This window comes from Lucilia cuprina, chromosome 5 (assembly GCF_022045245.1).
Source record: "Lucilia cuprina isolate Lc7/37 chromosome 5, ASM2204524v1, whole genome shotgun sequence".
Lineage (NCBI taxonomy): Eukaryota > Metazoa > Arthropoda > Insecta > Diptera > Calliphoridae > Lucilia > Lucilia cuprina.
In genome coordinates this window covers 25,246,169-25,253,608 of record NC_060953.1, presented here as the reverse complement: position 1 = coordinate 25,253,608, position 7,440 = coordinate 25,246,169, and positions in this window count along the sequence as shown.

Genomic DNA, 7,440 nt, shown 5'->3' with positions numbered 1-7,440 from the left:
AAATCACAGCGTTTTTAAACATAGAACAACAATTCTACCGATCCTTCAAATTGACCATTTTTTAGACGAACACATTATGCCACAAATGATATACCATATTAAAGTGCAATCATAATGCTTTAAAATGATGCATAAATGACTGTCATATCATGAAAACTGTCAAAGTTATTAACAACCATATCGGAACCTCAAATTACCGCCTTTTTAAACCTGGGAAAATAATTCTACCGATCTATCCAATTTGCCATTTTCTAAAACTACATTATGCAATAAATTATATACCAAAACAAATGGTAATTTTAATGCTTTCAAATGGTGCATAAACGACTGTCCTAGCACGAAAACTGCCAAAATTAATTGCAACTATATCGAAACCTCAGATTACTGCGTTTATTAAACATAGAACAATAATTCTACCGATCTATCAAGTTGACCAATTTCTAAAAATACACATTCTGCTACAAATGATATACCATATCAAAGTGCAATCATAATGCTTTAAAATGAATCATAAATGACTGTCATAGCATGAAAACTGTCAAAGTTATTCACAACAATATCGGAACCTCAAATTACCGCCTTTTGAAACCTGGGAAAATATTTCTATCGATTTATCCAATTGGCCATTTTCTAAAAATACATTATGAAATAAATTATATACCAAAAAAATGGCAATTTTAATGCTTTATCAAATTGACCAATTTGTAAAAACACACATTATGCTACAAATGATATACCATATTAAAGTGCAATCATAATGCTTTAAAATGATTCATAAATGACTGTCATAGCGTGAAAACTGTCAATGTTATTTGCAGCCATATCGGAACCTCAAACTACCGCGTTTTTATGGCCAATTGGCCATTTTTGAAAATGGCCAATTGGATAGATCGGCCATTTTCAAAAATATATTATGCAATAAATTATATACCAAAACAAATGGCAACTATAATGCAGTAAAAAGATATATAAACGACTGCAATAACATGAAAACTATAAAAGATATTTGCAACCATATCGGAGCCTTAAAACTCATTATGCCACAAATTATACACCAAAACAAAGTGCAACTGTAATGCTTTAAAATGATGCATAAACGATTGTCCTTTCATAAAAAGTGTCAATGTTATTTGCAACCATATGGGAACCTCAAATCACAGCGTTTTTAAACATAGAACAACAATTCTACCGATCCATCAAATTGACCATTTTTTAGACAAACACATTATGCAACAAATGATATACCAATATAAAGTGCAATCATAATGCTCTAAAATGATGCATAAATTACCGCCTTTTTAAACCTGGGAAAATAATACTACCGATCTATCCATTTGGCCATTTTCTAAAAATACATTATGCAATAAATTATATACCAAAACAAATGACAATTTTAATGCTTTAAAATGGTGCATAAACGACTGTCCTAGTACGAAAACTGTCAAAGTTAATTGTAGCCATATCGGAACCCCAGATTACTACATTTGATACATAGAACAATAATTCTACCGATCTATCAAATTGACCAATTTGTAAAAACACACATTATGCTACAAATGATTGGTTTACGTAGTAGTTCACTACACGCGAATTGTCAAGTAAAATCGAAGAGACTCCGTTTTGACCGGACCACTCCACTCGTCAGGTGTTATATTTGTAGTATTAGATTCAGCCCGTAGCTGTGAGAAATCTGAGGATATCGTTAAGCCTTAACACAGATATCTCGCTAAGGTTATATATAAAGTTATATACCGAAACAAATGGCAACTATAATGCAATAAAAATATGTATAAGCGACTGCAATAACATGAAAACTATAAATGATATTTACAACCATATCGGAGCCTTAAATTACCGCATTTCTAAACCTGTACCAATAAATATACCGATCTATCCAATTTTTGTAAAAATTCATTATGCCACAAATTATACACCAAAACAAAGTGCAACTGTAATGCTTTAAAATGATGCATAAACGATTTTCCTAGCATGAAAACTGTCAAAGTTATTTGCAACCATATGGGAACCTCAAATCACAGCGTTTTTAAACATAGAACAACAATTCTACCGATCCTTCAAATTGACCATTTTTTAGACGAACACATTAAGCCACAAATGATATACCAAATTAAAGTGCAATCATAATGCTTTCAAATGATGCATACATGACTGTCATAGCACGAAAACTGTCAAAGTTATTCACAACCATATCGGAACCTCAAATTACCGCCTTTTTAAACCTGGGAAAATAATTCTACAGATCTATCCAATTGGCCATTTTCTAAAACTACGTTGCAAAACAAATGGCAATTTTAATGCTTTAAAATGGTGCATAAACGACTGTCCTAGCACGAAAACTGCCAAAGTTAATTGCAACCATATCGGAACCTCAGATTACTGCGTTTATTAAACATAGAACAAAATTTCTACCGATCTATCAAATCGACCAATTTCTAAAAATACACATTATGCTACAAATTATATACCATATTAAAGTGCAATCATAATGCTTTAAAATGATGGCTAAATGACTATCATAGCGTGAAAACTGTCAATGTTATTTCCAGCCATATCGGAACCTCAAACTACCGCGTTTTTAAAGCTGTGAAAATAATTCTACCGATCTATCCAATTAGCCATTTTCTAAAAATATATTATGCAATAAATTATATACCAGAACAAATGGCAACTATAATGCAATAAAAAGATATATAAACGACTGCAATAACTTGAATTACCGCATTTCTAAAACTGTACCAATATATATACCGATCTATCCAATTTTTGTAAAAATGCATTATGCCACAAATTATAACAAAGTGCAACAGTAATGCTTTAAAATGATGCATAAACGATTTTCTGGCATGAAAACTTTCAAAGTTATTTGCTGCCATATGGGAGCCTCAGATTACTGCGTTTATTAAACATAGAACAATAATTCTACCGATCTATCAAATTAAAAATTTCTAAAAATACACATTATGCTACAAATTATATACCATATTATAGTGCAATCATAATGCTTTAAAATGATTCATAAATGACTGTCATAGCGTGAAAACTGTCAATGTTATTTGCAGCCATATCGGACCCTAAAACTACCGCGTTTTTAAAGCTGTGAAAATAATTCTACCGATCTATCCAATTGGCCGTTTTCTAAAAATATATTATGCAATAAATTATATACCAAAACAAATGGCAACTATAATGCAATAAAAAGATATATAAACGACTGCAATAACATGAAAACTATAAAAGATATTTGCAACCATATCGGAGCCTTAAATTACATCATTTCTAAACCAGTACCAATAAATATACCGATCTAACCAATTTTTGTAAAAACTCATTATGCCACAAATTATACACCAAAACAAAGTGCAACTGTAATGCCTTAAAATGATGCATAAACGACTGTCATAGCATGAAAACTGTCAAAGTTATTCACAACCATATGGGAACCTCAAATCACAGCGTTTTTAACATAGAACAACAATTCTACCGATCCTTCAAATTGACCATTTTTTAGACGAACACATTATGCCACAAATGATATACCAAATTAAAGTGCAATCATAATGCTTTAAAATGATGCATAAATGACTGTCATAGCATGAAAACTGTCAAAGTTATTCACAACCATATCGGAACCTCAAACTACCGCCTTCTTAAACTTGGGAAAATAATTCTACCGATCTATCCAATTGGCCATTTTCTAAAAATACATTATGCAATAAAATATATTACAAAACAAATGCCAATTTTAATGCTTTAAAATGGTGTATAAACTACTGTCCTAGCACGAAAACTGCCAAAGTTAATTGCAACCATAGCGGAACCTCAGATTACTGCGTTTGTTATACATAGAACAATAATTATACCGATCTATCAAATTGACCAATTTCTAAAAATACACATTATGCTACAAATGATATACCATATTAAAGTGCAATCATAATGCTTTAAAATGATTCATAAATGACTGTCATAGCGTGAAAACTGTCAATATTATTTGCAGCCATATCGGAACCTCAAAATACCGCGTTTTTAAAGCTGTGAAAATAATTCTACCGATCTATCCAATTAGCCATTTTCTAAAAATATATTATGCAACAAATTATATACCAAAACAAATGGCAACTATAATGCAATAAAAAGATATATAAACGCCTGCTATAACAGGAAAACTATAAAAGATATTTGCAACCATATCGGAGCCTTAAATTACCGCATTTCCAAACCTGTACCAATAAATATACCGATCTATCCAATTTTTGTAAAAATTTATTATGCCACAAATTGTACACCAAAACAAAGTGCAACTGTAATGCTTTAAAATGATGCATAAACGATTGTCCTGGCATGAAAACTGTCAAAGTTATTTGCAACCATATCGGAATCACAGCGTTTTTAAACATAGAACATAATTCTACCGATCCTTCAAATTGACCATTTTTTAGACGAACACATTATGCCACAAATGATATACCAAATTAAAGTGCAATCATAATGCTTTAAAATGATGCATAAATGACTGTCATAGCATGAAAGCTGTCAAAGTTATTCACAACCATATCGGAACTTCAAATTACCGCCTTTTTAAACCTGGGAAAATAATTCTACCGATCTATCCATCAAACATCAGGGTAACATTTGAAAGAGGTTCATTAATGGGGGTTTTACTATTGACAGTGCTAATTTTTATAGGGAGTAGGGTTATTTATACATACATATATGACCAATTCTCATAAAAGTCTGTAGGAAGATTTCAGTTCCTTATTTTCTTAAAACTCCATCGATTATTTAATTAATTTTTTGATGGGGACATTATATGGGGGTATGTCAATTAAGGCTCGATCCACATAAAATTAAGTTAAGAGTTTTTGACTAGCAAGGAACTTAATTCAGTCGAACTTTATTACTATACTCGTATTTTTAAGCTAGTAATGGGCCTTAATGTATTCTTCTGATGAGTACCTTATGTTGGGGGTAGGGTCAATTAAGGCCTGTCCTCATAAAATTTGGTAAAGAGATTTTAGCTTGTGAAAAACTTACTTCTGTGAAATTTCATCGCTATACTCGTATTTTTAAGGCAGTAATTAGCGTTAAAGTATTTTTATGGAGGAGACCTTATATATATGGGTCAATTATAAACCGATCCACATGAAAATTTTGTGGAAAGATTTTGGTTCCTAAGATACTTATGTCAAATTTCTTCGCTATATTCGTATTTTTACGCCCATAACTAACGTTAAATTCGATTTCTGAAGGGGACCTTATATGAGAGGTAGGGTTAATTATGGGACCGAACCACATATAATTTGGTAAATTTTGCCAGAAATGAGCATTAAAGAAATTTTATGTGGGGTAGGGTCAACTATGAACCGATCCACATAAAATTTGGTGGAGAGATATTGCCTAGTATAAAACTTATTTCTGGGAAATTTGATAAAGAGATTTTGGCTAGTATAAAACTTACTTCTGTTAAATTTCACCGCTATAGTCGTATTTTTAAGCCAGTAAGGAGCGTTATAGTAATTTTATGGAGGGATTTTATATGAGGGGTAGGGTCAATTATGGACCGATCCACATAAAATTTCATAAAGATTTTTTGGCTGGTAAGACACTTACTTATATCAAATTTCACCGCTATATTCGTTTGTTTAAGCCAGTAATGAGCGTTAAAGTTATTTTCTGAAGGGGGTAGGGTCAATTATGAACCGATCGAAATAAAATTTAGTAGAGTTGGCTTGTGAAAAACTTAGTTCTGTGAAAATTTCATCGCTGTACTCGTATTTTGAAACCAGTAATGAGCGTTAAAGTAATTTTATGAAGGGGACCTATATGGGGTGGTAGGGTCAATTATGGGCCGATCCACATAAAATTTCATAGAGAGGTTTGGCTGGTATGAAAACTTATTTATGTCAAATTTCATCGCTATACTCGTTTGCTTAAGCCAGTAATGAGCGTTAAAGTCATTTTCTGAAGGGAACCTTATATGGGGGGTAGGGTCAATTATGAAACCGATCGAAATAAAATGTAGTAGAGAGATTTTGGCTAGTATGAAACTTACTTCTGTTAAATTTCATCGCTATAGTCGCATTTTTAAGCCAGTAATGAGCGTTAAAGTCATTTTTCTGACGGGGACGTTATATGGGGGTAGGGTCAATTATGAACCGATCCATATAAATTTCATAGAGAGGTTTTGGCTAGTAAGAAACTTACTTATGTCAAATTTCATCGCTATACTTGTATTTTAATGCGAGTAATAAGCGTTAAAGTAATTTTCTGAAGGGGACGTTATATGGGGGGTAGGGTCAATTATGGACCGATGTACATAAAATTTGGTTGAGAGATATTGGTTTTACATGAAACTTATGTTTGTTGAATTTCATCGCTATATTCCCATTTTTAAGCCAGTAATGAGCGTTAAAGTCATTTTCTAAAGGGGACCTTATATTGGGGGTAGGTCAATTATGGACCGATCCACATAAAATTTTATAAAGATTTTTTGGCTGGTAAGAAACTTACTTATGTCAAATTTCATTTTTAAGAGAGTAATGAGCGTTAAAGTCATTTTCTGAAGGGGACGTTATATGGGGGGTAGGGTCAATTATGGACTGATATACATAAAATTTGGTTGAGAGATATTGGCATGCATGAAACTTATGTGTGTCGAATTTCATCTATATTCCCATTTTAAAGCCAGTAATCAACTATTTAGTCATTTTCTAAAGGGGACCTTATATGGGGGGTAGGGCCAATTATGGTCCTATGTCCGCCATAATGAAGAATTATTTTGCAGACGTCAAAAAACTGACCTGGCGAAATTTTGCGGTATTTGCTTCGTAAACAACGAATTTGTGAATATTTGAAGCTATTTATACAATATTCAGGGGGGTACATTTGTATGGGGGCTATGTGTGAAATCGTTGACCGATTTTGCCCATTTTCAATACCAAACATTTCTGATCAATAAAATATATTTTGGGAAAAATTTCATCTCAATATCTCTTATTTTGTGGACGCTATCGTGCCAACAACAGACAGACGGACATGGTTAGATCGTCTTAGAATCTTACGAGGTCCCAGAATATATATACTTTATTGGATAGATGGGTAGAATTATTTTCACAGCTTTAAAAATGCGGTAGTTTGAGGTTCCAATATGGCTGCAAATAACATTGACAGTTTTCACGCTATGACAGTCATTTATGAATCATTTTAAAGCATTATGATTGCACTTTAATATGGTATATCATTTGTAGCATAATGTGTATTTTTAGAAATTGGTCAATTTGATAGATCGGTAGAATTATTGTTCTATGTTTAATAAACGCAGTAATCTGAGGTTCCGATATGGTTGCAATTAACTTTGGCAGTTTTCGTGCTAGGACAGTCGTTTATGCACCATTTTAAAGCATTAAAATTGCCATTTGT